Raw genomic sequence first — 20,306 nt, forward strand, 5'->3', positions numbered from 1 at the left:
ATTGATCCGAACTGACATTCTATCTTTGTGAATATGTGTATGTTTCACTGCAGAAACGCCATGTTTGATTGCAGGGTACTGCCCCAGGTCTCACCAGGGATGTTAAAAACATAGGACACAGGCAAAGTGCTGCCTTTTATAAAATGCAGAACTTCTGAATTCTGAAACATACATGATCCCAAGGGTTTGGGATAAGAGATTGTATAAAACCTGTCAATATTCTCATTTTACAGATGAGGAAGCTGAAGAATAAGTAATTTCCCCAAGGTCATATAGGTAGTAAGTAAGAAAGCCACAACACGAACCCAGGAAGTTTGGCCCTGCAGTCTATGCTGCATTGTATCTAAGCTATTCTCCACTTTAGAAAGATGTCCACAGTTGCTATTAAGACAATAGATGGAGAAAAAGAAATAAAGAAGAATGCCATGGCAGTCAACCAGACACAGGGATGGAAGGGAATGGAGAGTTAAGAGATGTTTAACGGAAAATTGACTGAGCCTGGTGGTTGTAAGCTGGCTGGGAGAGGTTGGGCATCACACGCAGATAAGTAAAGGACACATGGGGTTCTGGGTTCAGCACTGGGGAGGCCGGATGGCGGGTCACTCAGTGATGCAGGGAACAGAAGAGGGAGGGGAGGGAGAAGAAGATCATGAATTCTGTATTCCATGTCACATGTTTAAGTTGGGATGTCAACTAGGTAAGTGGCTATACATGGCTAGTGCTTGAGAAAGAGGCCTGGGATCAAGATAAAGAGTTGGGAATTGCTAGATGCAGGCGGTCATTAAGACATGAGCATGGACTGAGTGATGACACAAGGTCTGAGTTAGAATGTGAAAGAACCCCAACCCTGAAGGGTAGGGAAGTAGAGAGGAAGAGAATGCCAGAGGCTGGGCACGGTGGCGCACACCTGTAATCCCAGCACTTTGGAAGGCCGAGATGGGAGGATCACCTGAAGTCAGGAGTTCAAGACCAGTCTGACCAACATGGCGAAACCCCGTCTCTACTAAAAAAAAAAAAATTAGCTGGGCTTGGTGGCCCAGGCCTGTAGTCCCAGCTAATCAGGAGGCTGAGACAGGAGAATCGTTTGAACCCAAGAGGTGAAGGTTGCAGTGAGCTGAGATTGCACCACTGCAGTCCAGCCTGGGCCACAGAGTGAGACTCTGTCAAAAAAAAAAAAAAAAATTGAAGAAGACAATGCAAGAGACTGGAAAGAGTGGAAAGAGACTGCTTCAAGAGGAAGGAAAAAGTCCTCAATGCCGGGTGCTCCCTCCCTCCTGCCCGCTCCTCCATGAGACAGGCGATCCCAGGAACTGTGGATGGGAGCTCATTCCAGGGACTGGTAAGAACTGGTCCTAGCATTTCCCAGTGCCACAGAGCCCAGAAACCAGCTCTGCCTGGTGCCCATCAGCAACGTAACCACCTCTGGGCTCCAGTTTCTACATCTAGCAACTGGAATAACAATGTCCATCTCATAGGCTTGTTGTGAGTATTAAATATACAAACAGAGAAGTCAGCATCCTCCCTGGATTTGTGGTGAGACCTCAAAAGGTTGCTCTAATTATCATTTATTTTATTATGTATGAGGTGGTGAAGAGCGGGTGGTGAGGGCATTTCAGGCAGAAAGAACACCATTAGCAAAGGTGAGGCAAGACGGCGTGTGTTCAGAGAAGAGACCTGCTGGGTGAAGGGTGTGTGGGTGGGATGTGGGGCCTGGGAGCAAGATGGACAATGAGGCTCAACAACCTCCCCCGCTCTGTTCCCTGTGTCACATGTTGTGGGATCCGCACCACCTAATCAGCATTCTCTTTAGAAATGCCTGCTACACCTTTGCTCCTCACCAACCCTTGCCTACTACTGTGTAGGAACGGTCTCTCATCACCTCCCACTGCTGAGGGAAGCACAGGTCCTCGTCACCACCTGCCTGCACAGAACAAGCTTCCTAATGGATCTTCCTGTGCTGTCTTTCCTCCAGCACAGGCCCCAGGGCCATCTCTGTGGAACGCCAACGTGGGCAGGCTGCCTTCTGCTTACAACACTTCCGCATGGCCCATCGCCTTGGAACAGAGTGCATTTCCACAGCCCTCACAGGCTTCCTTTCCCGTCTTTCTCACCCTTTCTTTCCCTCCACAAACTCACACACTGCTCTAGGGTCTAGGCGACAAAGCCACCTGCCTTTACCAAGTGTGCCACAGACTTGTTTCTGAGCCTTTGCACATGCCAGCCCAACTAGCTTTCTTCCCCTAGACCTAGTCCACTCCCGTCTCAGTGCCATCTGACCCCAGGACAAACCTTGATGCCAGAATATTCCACATGGTATTGTACCATTTGCTCCAGAGGTGTCTCAGTGCCCCACTGCTAGGCCATGAGCCCCTTGCCTGGCTCTTAATAGCGGCTCAATAGCAATGCATGGAGGGACTCAGATTACAGAGAAAGGGCCAGAGCATGGGAGCCTTAAAGGACATGCTAGGGGCTTAGGTTACAGGAAAACCACCGAAGATGTGGGGGCCATGAACTGGCATCCTGACATGATCATGGATCATGTGGGGAAGGAGGGTGGAGGGGACGTGCCCAGGATGGTGGGACTTCTCCACCTCCAGAGGAAAAAGAGAGGCTGGAGAACAGCAGATGCCTGCTAGATCAGATTGCATTGACCAGAGAGAAGGATTGACCTCCACCACCCTTAACAATGACCGACTGAGAATATCTGCTCCTGTACTGCAAGATCAGATCCAAGCCCTGCAGGTGGTAGCAGTGGGATGGGGGAGTCAATTCAATGGAGGGATTTTTCCAGGGGTCTATCAGAATCCACCCCTGGCTCTATATGTCTTCAAGCCCCCCGCCACTTTGCCTGCCCTCTCTCTCACTACCGTCATCGGAGGGTGCTCACCTGCCTGCCTTCGCTTTCTCCCACTCACTCCTTAGCTCATCTCCATATGGCTTTGACCTCACCCCTCCAGTGAGGCAGCTCTTGAAGGTCAACAGTAGCTTCAGGTGTTGTCCTTGTGACCTTTTCTCAGGGTTGACATATCACCTCTCTGTAGTCTTTATCCTTCTTCTCTCCTCTGCCTCTCTCTGAGTCTACTGTTACCTCTCCAATCACCCCTTGCACTGGTTTCTCATTGTATGCCAACCCCTTCAGAACAGGTAATTTCCTAAATTCTGCCCTTGGCTGGCTTTTCCTCTCTCTGTGCACACATTCTCTGAATATCTTTTATCTTACCATGCTTCAAGTTCTCATTTATTATTCAAATGATTCCCAAATCTATGTATCTAGACATAAGCTTTCTCTCCAAGCTTGAGATTCACAGATGGTGGACCATAAATGAGATATATTTCTTTCTCTTTTTTTTTTCTTTTTTTTTTTTTGAGACCAAGTCTTGCTCTATTGCCCAGGCTGGAATGCAGTGGCACGATCTCGGCTCACTGCAACCTCTGCCTCCTGTGTTCAAACAATTCTCCTGCCTCAACCTCTCCAGTAGCTGGGATTGCAGGCATGCACCACCATGCCCAGCTAATTTTTGTATTTTTAGTAGAGACGGGATTTCCCCAGGTTGGCCAGGCCAGTCTCAAACTCCTGACCTCAAGTGATCCACCTGCCTTGGCCTCCCAAAGTGCTGGGAATACAGATGTGAGTCATTGTGCCTGGCCTAAATAAGATATATTCCTAACAAATGAAAGAAAAGATATTGTTTAAAGTTATAACTCAAAATCATGAAGGGGTCTCTTGATGGACCAGAAACTGTGGAGAATTCCTAAAGATGAAACGCTGATGAAATGATGATAGGATTGGACTGAAGAAAGAATACTTAGTTTAAAATATGGATGGGAGAGCACCATGACCAAGGAGGAAGGGCCTGGGAGCTGGAGGGATCTGGGGCAACCCAAAGGGAGAAACCATCAAGAGGAACTGCCACGTGTTTGGCCTCCATAAACCAATTCCTGCTCACATATTCACAAATGCCCAGCCAGCCAGAGGCAACTGGGTTCCCACCAGGTAGGGCAATGGCTGTCAGCTTGGGTCAGAGAGACAAAGCAGCGCTCCATGAATACCAGAAACTGGAGCACCCACATCTGCAAGACCAGCCTGTGCCATACCCTGTTCCTAACTGTCCACCCTTCCTTGTCTCCAACCTCACTTCCATCCCACTCTTTCCCAAAGCAAGCAGCACAGACATCAGAGAGTCTAACAGAGTCTCTCAATTAAAACAAAGAGCACATCAACAATCAGCAATTATTTGAGTAAGGCCACACTATGAAAGAAATAGAATGAACCATTTTAAAAAAAAAAAAAGAAATTACAAAGTCCAAGTGTAATCACAGCAAGACTTAATACAATTAAAACACTCGGAAGGGGCAGGGTGCGGTGGCTCACACCTGTAATCCCAGCACTTTGGGAGGCCGAGGAGGGTGGATCACCTGAGGTCAGGAATTCGAGACCAGCCTGGCCAACATGGAAAAACCCCGTCTCTACTAAAAATAAAAAAGTGAACTGGGTGTGGTGGCACAAACCTATAATCCCAGCTACGCAGGAGGCTGAGGAAGCAGAATCGCTTGAACCTGGGAGGTGGAGGTTGCAGTGAGCCGAGATTGCACCACTGCACTCCAGACTGGGTGACAGAGCAAGACTCCATCTCCAAATAAAAAAAAAAAAAAAAGCAAATACTTGGAAGAATAAGGGAGGGTCTAATAACCAAGAAACAAAAACAAATTTAGACAAGCTGTGATTCTTTTTTAAAAAGTCAATAAGGCATCTCAAATATTTTTTAATAGAAAATTAAGCAGATGAGCTGATAACAAAATAATTACAATTTATAAGGATTACTGAGCTAGGAAGGGAGTAGGATGATACATTCAAAGCACTGAAAGAAAAAAACTGCCAACCACGAATACTATACCTGACAAAACTGTCCTTCAAAAATGAAAGAGAAATAAAGACTATCAGACAAACAAAAGCTGAGTTCATCACTAGACCTGCCGTACAAGAAATGCTAAAGGAAGTTCTTCAAGTTGAAATGAAAGGATGCTAAATAGCAACATGGTATTAAAAGAAAGTATGAAACTCATTGGTAAAGATAAATATATAGACAAATATAGAACACTGTATTACTGTAATGGTGGTAGAGAAATAACTTTTAATTCTCCTGTACAAGTTAAAAGACAAAAGCATTGAAAATAACTATAACCGGCCAGGCATGGTGGCTCACGCCTGTAATCCCAACACTTTGAGAGGCCAAGGCAGGCAGATCACTTGAGGTCAGAAGTTTGAAAACAGCCTGGCCAATGTGGTGAGACCCCATCTCTACTAAAAGGATAATAAATTAGCCAGTCATGGTGGCATGTGCCTGTAATCCCAGCTACTGGGGAGGCCAAGGTAGGAGAATCACTTGAACCCCAGAGGCAGAGGTTGCAGTGGGCCGAGATCACACCACTGCACTCCAGCCCAGGCAACAGAGCAAGACCCTGTCTAAAAAAAAAAAAAAAAAGAAAAGGAAGGAAGGAAGGAAGGAAGGAAGGAAGGAAGGAAGGAAGGAAGGAAGGAAGGAAGGAAAGAAGGAAGGAAGGAAGGAAGAAAGAGAGAAAGAAAGTAAAAAAGAACTATAACCAAAAATATATTAAAAGATACTGTCTTCATCAACTTACTGTGGCTATAACTGAATACCTGAGACAGGGTAATCTATAAATGAAAGAAGTTTATTTTTTAAAGTTCTAGAGTCAGGGAAGTCCAAGGTCACAGGGCCACATCTGGTGGAGGCCTTCTTGCTGGTGGGGACACCCTGTATAATCCCAAGACAGTGCAGGACATCATATGGTGAGGGGGCTGAGAGCACTAGCTCAGGTCTCTCTTCCTCTGCTTATAAAGCCACCAGTTCCACTTCTGTGATAATCTATTTACCCATTAATCCATTAATCTAATAATGGATTAATCCATTCTTAAGGGCAGGGCCCTCATGATCCAATCACCTCTTAAAGGCACCACCTCTCAAATACTGCCACACTGGGGATTAGGTTTCAACATGAGTTTCTGATGGCACAAACATTCAAGCCTTGGCATATGCACCCAGTGAAGTGATGTAAATTATGATAATAATATAAAGTGTGATGGGGGAAGAAGTTAAAGTGTAAAGTTTTTGTACGTGATTAAACTTAAATTATCAGCTTAAAATAAACTGTCATAACTATAAAATATTTTACCTAAGCCCCAAGGTAACTACAAAATAAATACCTATAGAAGTTACACAAGGGCCAGGCATAGTGGCTCACCCCTATAATCCTAGCACTTTGGGAGGCCGAGGCAGGTGGATCTCCTGAGGTCAGGAGTTCGACACTAGCCTGGCCAACATGGTGAAATACCACCTCTACTAAAAATACAAAAATTAACTGGGCATGGTGGCGCATGCCTGTAATCTTAGCTACTTAGGAGGCTGAGGCAGAAGAATCACTTGAACCCAGAGGGTGGAGGTTGCAGTGAGCTGAGATTATCCCACTTCACTCCAGCCTGGGTGTCACAGCGAGACTCCATCTTCAAAAAAAAAAACAAAAACAAAACAAGAAGTTACACACACACACACACACACACACAAAAGGAATCAAAGCATACCAATACAAAAAAAATAAAACACAAGGGAAGACAGCAAGGAAGAAAAGACAGACAAAAAAACACCACAAGGCTATCAGAAAACAACTAACAAAATGGCAATAGTAAATGCTTTTCTATCAATAATTACTGTAACTGTAAATGTCAGCATGTATCACTATACCCTCTTAGGGCTGCTTTTGTTGCATCTCATATGTTTCACAACTCAACCGACTGGGAAAAAAATGACAAACTAAGCCCAAAGTTAGCAGAAAGAAAGAAATACCAAAGATTAGAGCACAGATAAATAAGATTGAAAAAAGAAAAACAATACAAAAAAATTGGCCAGGCGCGGTGGCTCACACCTGTAATCACAGCACTTGAGGAGGCCGAGGTGGGCGGATCACCTATGGTCAGAAGTTCAAGACCAGCCTGAACAACATGGCGAAACCCCATCTCTACTAAAAATATACAAAATTAGCCAGGCTTGGTAGCGCATGCCTGTAATCCCAGCTACTTGGGAGGCTGAGGCAGGAGAACCCGGGAGGCAGAGGTTGCAGTGAGCCAAGATCACACCATTACACCCCAGCCTGGGCAAAAGAGAGAGTCTCCGTCTCAGTAAAGAAAATTTTAAAAATGAACAAAACTAAGAATTAGGTTTTTGAAAAGATAAAGAAAATTGACAAATCTTTGGCTAGACTAACTCAGAAAAAAAGGTAAAACAGTTAAATGAAATCAGAAAAGAAAGAGGAAACTATAAAATTCCTAGAAGAAAACGCTGAGGAAAATCTTTGTGACATTGATCTTCACAGTGATTTCACAGATATGGCACCAAAAGCACAGACAACAGAAGCAAATATAAAAAGTGGGACTACATCAAACTAAAAAGCTTCTGCACGGCAAAGGAAAGAATCAAGAATGAAAGGCAACCTATGAAATGAGAGGAAATATGTTCAAACCATATGACTGGTGAGGGGTTAATCTCTAAAAAATACAAGGAGCCAGGCACGGTGGCTCATGCCTGCAATCCCAACACTTTGGGAGGCCGAGGCAGGAGGATCACCTGAGGTCAGGAGTTCCAGACCGGCCCGGCCAACATGGTGAAACCTCGTCTCCACTGAAAATACATTTGCCAGGTGTGGTGGTGCATACCTGTAATCCCAGCTACCAGGGAGTCTGAGGCAGGAGAATCATTAGAACCCAGGAGGCAGAAGTTGTAGCGAGCTGAGATTCCAGCCTGGGTGACAAGAGCGAAACTCTGTCTCAAAAATAAAATATAATAAAATTAAAAATATAAGGAACTTCTACAACTCAATAGTTTCAAACAAACTAATAACCTGATTTTAAAATGGGCTAATGATTTGAATAGACATTTCTCCAAACAAGACATACAAATGGCCAACAAGTATATGAAAAAATGTTCAATCCCTATTTGAGCACTAATTATCACAAATCTGGGAAATGCAAATCAAAACAGCAATAAGCTATCACCTCACACCTATCAGGATGGCTATTACCAAAAACAGAAAAGGTAAGTGTTAACAAGGTTGTAGAAAAATCGGAACTCTTTTTTTTTTTTTTTTTTTTTGAGACGGAGTCTGGCTCTGTCGCCCAGGCTGGAGTGCAGTGGCCGGATCTCAGCTCACTGCAAGCTCCGCCTCCCGGGTTTACGCCATTCTCCTGCCTCAGCCTCCGGAGTAGCTGGGACTACAGGCGCCCGCCACCTCGCCCGGCTAGTTTTTTGTATTTTTAGTAGAGACGGGGTTTCACCGTGTTCGCCAGGATAGTCTCGATCTCCTGACCTCGTGATCCGCCCGTCTCGGCCTCCCAAAGTGCTGGGATTACAGGCTTGAGCCACTGCGCCCGGCCTGAAAAATCGGAACTCTTGCACACAGTTGATGGGAATGCAAAATGGTGCAGGTGCCACTATGAAAAACAGTATGGAGATTTCTCAAAATATTAGAACTAGAACCAGCATATAATCCAGCATCCTACTTCTGGATATTTCCAAAATAATTGAGATCAGGATCTTAAAAAGGTATTAGCACTCCTACATTCACTGCAGCACTATTCACAATAGGCAAGATGTAGAAACAACCTTAATGTCTATTGACAGATGAATATATAAGGAGAATATGGTATATACATATAGTGAAATACTATTCAGTCTTTAAAAAGAAGAACTTTCTGGCCGGACGTGATGGCTCACTCCTGTAATCCTAACACTTTGGGAGGCCGAGGCAGATGGATCATGAGGTCAGGAGTTCGAGACCAGCCTGGCCAATATGGTGAAACCCCATCTCTACTAAAAATACAAAAATTAGCTGGGCATGGTGGTGCGTGCCTGTAGTCCAAGCTACTCAGGAGGCTGAGGCAGAAGAATCACTTGAACCTGGAGGCAGAGGTTGCAATGAGCAGAGATCATGCCACTGCACTCCAGCCTGGGTGACAGGGTAAGACTTCATCTCAAAAAAAAAAAAAAAAAGAAAAGAAAAGAAAAAAAAGGACATTCTGAAATATGGGACAACATGGATAAATCTTGAGGATGTTAGGCTAAGTGAAAAAAAACCTGTCACAGGACAAACATTGCATGATTCCACTTATATGAGGTATCTAAAATGGTGAACTTTATGGAATCGAAGAGTGGAATGGCAGTTACCAGGGACTGGGGGAGTTACTAACCAGTAGGCATCAGGGTTCAGTCAAACAAGATGAATAAGCTCTAGAGATCTGCTGTGCAACATTGGATCTCCAGTCAACAATTAGGTACTGCACACGTAAAAATTAGTTAAGGGGAGAGATCTAATGTGAAGTCTTCTACGACAAAATTTTTTTTAAAGGAGTTTAGAAAAAAAATATTTTTTTAAATAAATGGAGGTGGAGGTTAGGCGGGCAGCATGGTGGCTCACGCCTGTAATTCCAACACTTTGGGAGACTGAGGCGGGTGGATCACCCGAGGTCGGGAGTTCAAGACCAGTCCGACCAACATGGAGAAACCCTGTGTCTACTAAATATACAAAATTAGTCAGGCGTGGTGGCCCATGCCTGTCATCCCAGCTACTCAGGAGGCTGAGGCAGGAGAATCACTTGAACCTGGGAGGTGGAGGTTGCGGTGAGCTGAGATTGTGCCATTGCACTCCAGCCTGGGCAACTAGAGCGAAACTCCATCTAAAAAAAAAAAAAAAAGAAGAAGAAGTTAGACTTAACCTTATACAAAAATTAAGTCAAGATGGATTAAAAACTTAAACGTAAAACCTAAAACCATAAAAACCCTAGAAGAAAACCTAGGCAATACCATTCAGGACATAGGCATGGGCAAACACTTCATGACTAAAACACCAAAAGCAATTGCAACAAAAGCCAAAATTGAAAATGGGATCTAATTCAACTAAGGAGCTTCTGTACAGCAAAAGAAACTATCACCAGAGTGAACAGGAAACCTACAGAATGGGAGAAAACTTTTGCAATCTATCCATCTGACAAAGGTCTAATATCCAGAATCTACAAGGAACTTAAATAAATTTACAAGAAAAAAACAACTCCATCAAAAAGTGGGTTAAGGAGGCCGGGCACGGTGGTTTATGCCTGTAATCCCAACACTATGGGAGGTCGAGGCAGGCGGATCACCTGAGGTCAGGAGTTCGAGACCAGCCTGGCCAACATGGTGAAACCCCATCTATACTAAAAATATGAAAATTAGCCAGGCGTGGTGGTGGGATTACAGGCATAATCCCAGCTACTCGGGAGGCTGAGGCAGAAGAATCACTTGAACTGGGGAGGTAGAGGTTTCAGTGAGCCGAGATCGTGCCATCGCACTCCAGCCTGGATGACAAGAGCAAAAACTCCGTCTCAAAAAAAAGAAAAGTGGGTGAAGGATATGAACAGACACTTCTCAAAAGAAGACATTTATGTGGCCAACAAACATATGAAAAAAGCTCATCATTGCCAGGCGTGGTGGCTCACACCTGTAATCCCAGCACTTTGGGAGGCTGAGGCAGGCGGATCACAAGGTCAGGAGATCAAGACCATCCTGGATAACATGGTGAAACCCCATCTCTACTAAACAAAAAATTAGCTGAGCCTGGTGGCGTGCAACTGTAGTCCCAGCTACTCGGGAGGCTGAGGCGGGAGGATGGCGTGAACCCAGGAGGCGGAGCTTGTAGTGAGCCAAGATTGCGCCACTGCATTCCAGCCTGGGCGACAGAGACTCTGTCTCAAAAAAAAAAAAAAAAAAAAGAGAAAAGCTCATCATCACTGGTCATTACAGAAATGCAAATCAAAACTACAATGAGATACCTTCTCATGCCAGTTAGAATGGCGATCATTAAAAAGTCTGGAAACAAAAGATGCTGGTGAGGATGTGAAGTAATAGGAATGCTTTTACACTGTCAGTGGGAGTTTAAATTAGTTCAACCACTGTGGAAGACAGTGTGGAAATTCCTCAAGGATCTAGAACCAGAAACACCATCTGACCCACCAATCCCATTACTGGGTATATACCCAAAGGATTATAAATAATTCTACTATAAAGACACATGAACACATATGTTTATTGCAGCACTGTTTACAATAGCAAAGACTTGGTACCAACCCAAATGCCCAACAATGATAGACTGGATAAACAAAATGTGGCACATCTACACCATGGAATACTATGCAGCCATAAAAAATAATGAGCTCATGTCCTTTGCAGGGACCTGGATGAAGCTGGAAACCATCATCTTCAGCAAACTAACACAGGAACAGAAAACTAAACACCACATGTCCTCACTGATAAGTGGGGGTTGAACAATAAGAACACATGGACAGAAGGAAGGGAACATCACACACTGGGGCCTGTTGTGGGGGTGGGGGGAAAGAAAAGGGAGAGTATTAGGACAAATATCTAATGCATGTGAGGCTTAAAACCTAGATGATGGGTTGATAGGTGCAGCAAACCACGATGGCACATGTAACAAAACTGCATGTTCAGTGCATCTATCCCAGAACTTAAAGTAAAATTAAAAAAAAAAAGACCATACCATTTTGCATACTCTTGAGAAGTATATGAGAGTTCCTGTTACCATCTCTTTGTATTGTTCATTTTTAAGATTATTACCTCAGACATTCTAATAAGCATATAGCAAAAATATGTGTGTGTGTGTGTGTGTATACATATATATGATAGACCATTTCTTTCTTTCTTTCTCTCTTTTTTTTTTTTGAGATGTCTCACTCTGTCACCCAGGCTGGAGTGCAGTGGCACAATCTCAGCTCTCTACAACCTCCGCCTCCCAGGTTCAAGTGAGCCTCCTGCCTCAGCCTCCTCAGTAGCTGAGATTAAGGCATGTGCCACAATGCCTGGCTAATTTTTGTGTTTTTAGTAGAGATGGGATTTCACCATATTGGTCAGGTTGGTCTCAAACTCCTGATCTTGTGATCTGCCCACCTCAGCCTCCCAAAGTGCTGGGATTACAGGTGTGAGCCACTGCGCCCGGGCCACTTCATTTCTTCCTAACATCGTCACATAGATGGACAAAAGAGGGGATAAAGTCTTCACAAAAATGGTTTTGTAAACACAAACACTGACCAGTGACTATTTTAACAATATGATAAAAACAGTATTATAAAAGAAAAAAAAAAAGGAGGCTAGAAAAAAAGAATTACTGAGCTGGAAAACTGAGCTGAGAGACCCTTCTGGAATGCAGCATGAGAAGAAAAATATAAATTAATATACTTAAGGGATATGAAAAATACATTCTGAAGTTCCAACATCCCTCTAATCGATGTTCTAGAAGAAGAAAACAGAATAGAGAGAATTTTTTTAATGTTAAAGTTACAAAATAGAACAGTAAATAATATAATACTATGTTACCACCAATCAATGCTGACAATTTATTGTTTTACTAAATGTGCTTCAATTAATTTTTTTTTTTTTCTTGAGACGGAGTCTCACTCTGTCACCTAGGCTAGAGTGCAGTAGCATGATCTCGGCTCACTGCAACCTCCACCTCCCGGGATTAAGCGGTTCTCGTGCCTCAGCCTCCCAAGTAGCTGGGATTACAGGTGCGCACCACCATGCCTGGCTAACTTGTGTGTTTTTAGTAGACAGTTTCACCATGTTGACCAGGCTGGCCTCGAACTCCAGACCTCAGGTGATCCTCCTGCCTCGGCCTCCCAAAGTGCTGGGATTACAGGCATAAGCCACTGTGCTCAGCTCAATTAATTTTTTTAAAGAAATAAAACATTATGGACAAGGCTAACGGTCTTACTGACCCTAATCTCCTCCCTTTCCCTTAGGGCAGCAACCACCATCATAAATTTGTATATACTTTTCCAATACAATACACAATACGAGAATGTATATAATATATATATGATGGCTTTGTATGTGGCTTTAAGTAATAACACTGTATGTGGGGTTCTGCAACTAGCTATTTTCACTCAGCACTATAAGTTTTGGCTTTCTCCACATTTATAGTCAGTTAATTTCTGCACACTGCTATAGAACATTTCACTGTACAACTATACCACATTTTTATATAGTGCTTTATTTATAGATGGACTTATGCAGTAGTTCCAAATTTTTACCATCATGAAACAATGAAACAATATAATAATAGTACATATCGCCTTCTGCACATGAGTGAAGGTTTCTCCAAGTGTATACCTAGAAGAATTATAAGATGATAGGATATGCACATTTCCTATTTTACTAAAGTCTGCCAAATTACTCTTCTATTTATACTCCCATGAGCAGTATACAGCTCTTCCTATTTTCTCTTATCCTCACCAATACTTATTATTTTCAGACTTTTTAGCTTTTCCAATCTGATAGGTGAGAAATTATACCTCACTATAATTTTAATTTGCATGACCCTGATTTCTGCTAAGGCTGATTATCCTTCATGGTCTATCAGACATTTGGGACACTTTTTCTGTAAACTTCCTCTTTAAATATTTTTTCTATTGCATTTATAGAGTCTTTTCTCATACACAGTTTTTAATTTTTATATAGTCAAATTTATCAACCTGACAAGTGATATATATATTAGACCATTTCTTTCCCTTCTTTTTTTTTTTTTTGTTTTGTTTGAGATGGAGTCTCACTCTGTCACCCAGGCTGGAGTGCAGTGGCCCCATCTCGACTCATTGCAAGCTCTGCCTCCCAGGTTCACACCATTCTTCTGCCTCAGTCTCCCGAGTAGCTGAGACTACAGGCACCCGTCGCCACGTCCAGCTAATTTTTCGTATTTTTAGTAGAGACCAGGTTTCACCGTGTTAGCCAGGATGGCTCCTGACCTCGTGATCCACCTGTCTCGGCCTCCCAAAGTGCTGGGATTACAAGTGTGAGCCACCATGCCTGGCCCGAGTTATATATTTTTAAAATAATAGATGAATAGGCCAGGCATGCTGGCTCAAGGCTGTAATGCCAACACTTTGGGAAGACAAGAAAGGAGAATCCCTTGAGGCCAGAAGTTCAAGACAAGCCTGGGCAACACAGCAAGACCTCATCTCTACAAATAAATAAATAAATAAATAGCTGGGTGTGGTGGTTTGTGCCTGTAGTCCCAGCCACTTGGGAGGCTGAGGTGGGAGGATTGCTTGAGCCTGGGAGGTTGAGGCTGCAGTTAGCCATGATGGCACCACTGCACTGGTGCCTGGGTGACAGAGCAAGATCCAGTCTCAAAAAACAAAAAGAATAAATGAATATTTCTCAAACCCAAAGAAAAATGTGAGTCCTTAGAATTGAGAGGGTGCACCTGGTGTTAAGCAGGATGAATGCAATCAATACCTATTAGACACAGTGTAGTGAAATTTCAGAATATGATTGAGAGGTTTTTGTGTTTGAGGCACAGGTTGTGCTTGCTTTTCGCAGTGAGGCCCAAAAGAGAGACAGTGAACTCTCTGAGTACTGGGGAGATCTAGCAAGGGAACCAGGAAGGTCTTGAGCATTCATAGGCCTTGAGCTGTTGATCATGGCAACTTTACAACTCACCCGGCTCCTTGAGACATTCCTGGAAACAGAATTCTGGAGACTCATTATTCTGAGCATGGATGGAAAAATTTTGTTGTTACTGCTGTTTTGTTTCGTTTAACACAATAACTAGCAATGGAGAGGTTGCAAAGCATTTTTTACATATTTGGATGAATCATTAGAAACTTTTTTTGTAGCGTAAAAAATGGTTGAGTGTTAGGGATTTCCTAGAGTTCAACCTAATAGACAATTTTATTACATACTCTTAACCCTGTGAGATACACATTATTACTATCGACTGTTTTACAGGTGACCAGCCAGTAGGGCAGAGAGCTGAAGTCTGTCCATGGGGCCACATGACTTCTAAGAGGCAGCAGCCAGCCTGCCTGGTTCCATCTTCCGGCCTGATTCTTGGGTAACACTGCCCCTGTCTGGAACAGAGAAAAAAAACATGTCATGTTCTCTCTCTCAGGATAGTATCCATCAAGGAGGTTATCTCACTTCTTAGTTTTTGTTTTTGAGATGGAATTTTGCTCTGTTGCCCAGGCTAGAGCGCACTGGTGCGATCTTGGCTCACTGCAACCTCTGTCTCCAGGGTTCAAGTGATTCTCCTGCCTCAGCCTCCCGAGTAGCTGGGATTACAGGCACCCACCGCCATGGCTAATTTTTGTATTTTTAGTAGAGACAGCGTTTCACCATGTTGGCCAGGCTGGTCTTGAGCTCCTGACCTCAGGTGATCCACCCGCCTCGGCCTCCCAAAGTGTTGGAATTACAGATGTGAGCCACCACACCCAGCCCCTCTGACTTCTAGGGAACTTAGGCTCAAGATAATCAGTGGTAAGAAGTGGCGTTTGCTAAGAGAACTTGACCTTGATATTCAGATAAACATCCTTCAAGGAATAACCTATGAGCTAGAGAAAGAGTAGTCTGTGAACCAAAGACCATCAGGTGAGCGGAGCAGTGAGACAAAGAGCTATTGCTGTGCGTGTCCCAGCTGCCAAGCTGCTGAGCCTTAAGTAACCAGTGTGCTATTTCCTTGCATCATAATTGTTCAGAATGGGACACCCTCCCCAGCCTGGATGCCAATTTCAGCAGGCCTGAGATTTTTCTGCTCGTGCTTAGAATAGTCTGTGGTTGCTTTTAGTTGCAAACACAGTCTCAAGTCAGAAATTGGAATGTTAATGTGAGGTATTCATCAACACTCTGAGCTTATTTTTACCTTACATTCTTCTCTCTTCCCCCAGCGTAGGCCTGGCCAGCTGGGAACCTCCAGTGGAGACAATGGAGAGGGCTTGGTCTTCTCCTCTTTCCACTTGACCTCCCGGAGCCAGTTACCACACAGTTGGCTTCAGACTGTCTTGGCCGGCAGATGTTAAATTTTGCCTCTGTTTTTACACCCCCTCCACTCAAGTTACCAGCTGAGTGCCGGCTCCAGTCTCTTTCTCCCAAAGTCCTCTCTAATCTATGGATGTGCCTCAAGTCCAATTTCATTTCGGGTGGTCATCTGGGACCCCATCCTCAGCCCCTAGGCATTCAGTTCCAACCTTCTCCCACTAGGATCCCTCTACATAGACTCAAGACATGGAATCCTTGCAGGCTTTCTCTGCCATGGGACCTACCTCTGTTAAGAAGAAACTCTCCTGCTTCTCTAACCCAGAAAAAACTCTGGGGGTGCAGGCTGGTCCCGGTGAGGTGGCAGCAGCCCCACCAGAGCAGCTGGTGAGCATTCCTGTCACCCTTCAGATTTCCCAGGGGAAACTAGACCCTAGGCCACCCGCCCCCCAGTTGTAGGGGTCTCATGTTAGGCTTTTTTTATTTTTTCTTTTTCTTTTTTGAGATGGATTCTCGCTCTGTCATCCAGGCTGCAGTGCAACGGCACAATCGCAGTTCACTGCAACCTCCGCCTCCTGGGTTCAAGCAATTCTCCTGCCTCGGTCTCCTGAGTAGCTGGGATTACAGTTGTGTGCCACCATGCCCGGCTAATTTTTGTATTTTTAGTGCAGACGGGGTATCACCATGTTGGCTAGGCTGGTCTCAAACTCCTGGCCTCATGATGCGCCCGGCTTGGCCTCCCAAAGTGCTGGGATTACAGGCATGAGCCACCACGCCCGGCCTCATGTTAGACTCTTAAAGAAGCTGCCCCACAGACACTCATCCTTACCAAGTGTGAGATAAGGGAGTAGGAGCTCACCTGTCCCCAGGATGGGACTCGCAGCACAGCTTTCTTCAAGGACATCGCCATACAACATCCTCCCATCACCTCTCTGTCTACATTTTCAGAGTCTCAAAGTGGGAAAGGGGTTTCAAACTCTTAGATCAGATTTTTTGGCATTTCCATAGAAAATCGTCCATAAGGTAACTCAGGCTCTCACTTTGGATCTTCACATCTATGGTGCATATTGGTGTCTAGTGGAAATTTCAGTTTTAAGGCCCTATTCTATTTATATGCATTGACCTTCTTATCTTCATAAGGTCAGACATTTTCCATTTTTAACATGACAATAATTCATCTCTGAGGGCCCAGCTCTCTGGGTCACCCAACTGGCCAGTGACGAAGCTAGGATGCCAACCAGGTCTATCTGGCATCCTCTGGGAGGTGCACACTCAAGCCCAAGAATCTGAGGACACATAGAGAAGCGTGTCTCTCATTTGAGGGCCCAGGCCCTGGGTGGCGACGTGAGGCTCCGTGCTGCCTAGAGCTGATCTGTGTCAGCTCCTGTGGCTTGTCGTTGCCCACTTCCCCACAGGACACATTCCGGGACCGAGTTTCGGAGAGGCGGCTGGGAAGACGAGATCGATCATTCTACCCTTCTGGCAAAAGCCCCATCTGGATGTGACTTTCAGCTCGAAGGAGTGCGCCAGGATGGTTGACTCACCTGGTCTAGCATCCAAGCCAAACACTGGGAGGAAAGGGCTCAGTTCAGCCAAGACTGTGACTGCAGAAGAACGGGGATCCTGCACTGGGATCCCAGCCATGCCCTTACCTTGGTGTTTTCTCAGTCTGTGTGGTCCTCCTTTTCTCCATAACTTCTGCGAGCTGTGGTAGCAAGGCATGCCAGTGCTTCCACAGGTGGCCCAGTGCCACACAGGAAGGTGTTGAGAGGTGCGAGATGGAGCAAATGACTCAGCTGGTCCCTGCAAGAGGGGGAGGATGTGGCACTGGCCAGCTCCCAAGATGGGCTGGGTTTGGTCTCTAGGGAGGTCCAGTCTGGTGGGCATTTCCAGCATAAGCAGTTGGGCAAGAAGCCAGGGTCCATCCACAATGGAGTGTCCACCAAACATCCTGATGCACAGCAAAACACTAAATGAAATAGAAAAATCTTTCCAATACATTATTAAGTGAAGGGCCTGGACAGCAGGAGCCCATCTTCATCAAAGCAGTGATCTTGCTTCTGGAGAACAGGCCTGAAAGGTAAAGGCACAGGCTGGGTGCTTGGCTCCATCAATGCCTGTGGGTTCTTCAAAGGGTCAAAGAGGGTCCCAAGGCTGACCCACAGGTGTGGGGTCAGGACAAAGTCCGACCCCTTCCCCTTCTTGGAGTCATAGCCACTCACCTCCATCTCTCCTATATCCTCTCTCAGGGACCTGCGGGCTGGTCTTCTACACACTCTAAACACAAAGGGAGTCTTCATAGCCCACACCATTTTCCTCAGACAACTGGGCCACTCACTGGGCACCCATCTGTTAAATGCTCCCCTCAGTGATGCCAGGAGGTCCCACTCCCACCCCAACCCCAGCTTCTGGGTTTGTTTATTTTGACTCTTATCCTCTCCATCAGAAAGAAGGAAGGACTGACCTCTCACTGTTATGCATATACACTTGCCTATGGATTCTTAAAGAAAGTTCTAGAAAGAGGACTGGCATGGTGGTTCATGCCTATAATCCCAGAAGTTTGAGAGGCCAAGGCAGGTGGATCACCTGAGGTCAGGAGTTCGAGACCAGTCTGGCCAACATTGTGAAACCCCATCTCTACTAAAACTACAAAATTAGCCGGTGTGGTCCCATGCACCTGTAATCCCAGCTACTCAGGAGACTGAGACAGGAGAATCGCTGAAACCCAGGAGGTGGAGGCTTCAGTGAGCCGAGATCTCGCCACTGCACTCCAGTGTGGGTGAGACAGAGCGAGACTCTGTCCCAGAAAAAAAAAAAAAAAGTTCTGGAAAGAAACACAGCAAAATGTTAAGAGTGGTAGTGACAAGGCCTCAAATTCCTACTGCCTTCTCCCCACCCTCCCTAGAGTCCGCAACCATCTCTGAACCCACATCCATCCCTCCCTCCCTCCAGAATCAGAGACTGAGGCAAACTCTCCATCTGTGTTCTCACTGCCTCTCGCCGTGTCCTTGCTCTACCTGCTATGTAAAACTCATCTCCGAATACATCACAGAGTTGTCAGGAGTAAGACTTGTGAATTCTTCATGTAGTACCTGATCAATATAAAGAGCTCAGCCAGGCGCAGTGGCTCATGCCTGTAATCCTAGCACTTTGGGAGGCCAAGGCGGGTGGATCACCTGAGGTCAGGAGTTCAAGACCAGGCTGGCCAACATGATGAAACCCTGTCTCTACTAAAAAAAAATACAAAAACTAGCCATGCATGGTGGTGTGCACGGTAGTCCCAGCTACTTAGGAGGCTGAGGCAGGAGAATCACTTGAACCCAGGAGGCTGAAGCTGCAGTGAGCCAAGATCACACCACTGCACTCCAGCCTGGGTGACAGAGTGAGACTCTGTTTCAAAAAAAAAAAAAAAAAAAAAAAAGAAAAGAAAAAAAGAAAGAGAGTCCAATACATAGTAATGATGATAATTACTCCACTTCTCAGTGCCTCAGTTTCATCATCAGTAAAATGAGGTGATTATAGCACCTACCTCATAGGATTGTTAGGAAGAATAAATGAGGCTGGGCACAGTGGCTCATGCCTGCAATCCCAGCACTTTGGGAGGCTGAGGCGGGTAGATCGCTTGAGGTCAGGAGTCCAAGGCTAGCCTGGCCAATATGATGAAACCCTGTCTCTACTAAACATACAAAAATTAGTCAAATGTGGTGGCAGGTGCCTGTAATCCCAGCTACTCAGGAGGACGAGGCCTGAGAATCCCTTGAACCTGGGAGGCAGAGGTTGCAGTGAGCCAAGATTGAACCACTGCACTCCAGCCTGGGCAACAGAGCGAGACTCTGACTCAAAATAAACAAACACATAGATAAATAAATAAGCCAAATGTACGTTAAGTACTTAGAAAAGCTCTCAGCACATAGTAGGGGCTCTGTAAGTGTTTGCTAGTGACAGTATTAGCAGGACTAATCAGTATTGCTAGTATTTGTACATTCTTCCATTTCCTCCAAAACCTTATTCATCCATTATTTCTCCTTTCTCCCACAATTTTTTTTTTTTTAGAGATAGGGGTCTCACTGTGTTGCCCAGGTTGGTCCTGAACTCCTGGCCTCAAGCGGTTCTCCTGGCTTGGCCTCCCAAAGTGCTGGGATTACAGGCATAAGCCACCATAACTGGCCTCTCCCACAGTTAAATCTGTCTTCAGGTTCATTCTCTTAGTTTATTGAGTCAACTATCTCCTATCCCCCACATCCACCCCATGATCTCATTAGCCAACCTCTCTCCACCCCTCAAGGCCAGGCATCTGAAAAAAAGTGAGTTTCAATATTCAGTCTTGTGCATTTACTCACATTTAGCTCAACACCACTGATGACACAGCACAACCTGTCTCTCCTCCCACTTCTCTAATGAAACTCTTCCAGCAAAGGCCACAGGTGACCGCCGTTTACCAAA

At 45.0% G+C, this 20,306-nt stretch overlaps 1 long non-coding RNA gene across 1 annotated transcript in view; it reads right to left on the minus strand.

The window, feature by feature from the left end:
- Nucleotides 1–20,306, minus strand: part of LOC119620699 (uncharacterized) — a 44,356-nt gene that overhangs the window by 980 nt on the left and 23,070 nt on the right. Inside the window, exon 2 of the long non-coding RNA XR_005237248.2 lies at nucleotides 17,408–17,832. This is a non-coding gene — a long non-coding RNA (uncharacterized lncRNA). The remainder of the gene's footprint in view (nucleotides 1–17,407; nucleotides 17,833–20,306) is intronic.

Source organism: Chlorocebus sabaeus, chromosome 15, assembly GCF_047675955.1.
Source record: "Chlorocebus sabaeus isolate Y175 chromosome 15, mChlSab1.0.hap1, whole genome shotgun sequence".
Classification (NCBI taxonomy): Eukaryota; Metazoa; Chordata; class Mammalia; order Primates; family Cercopithecidae; genus Chlorocebus; species Chlorocebus sabaeus.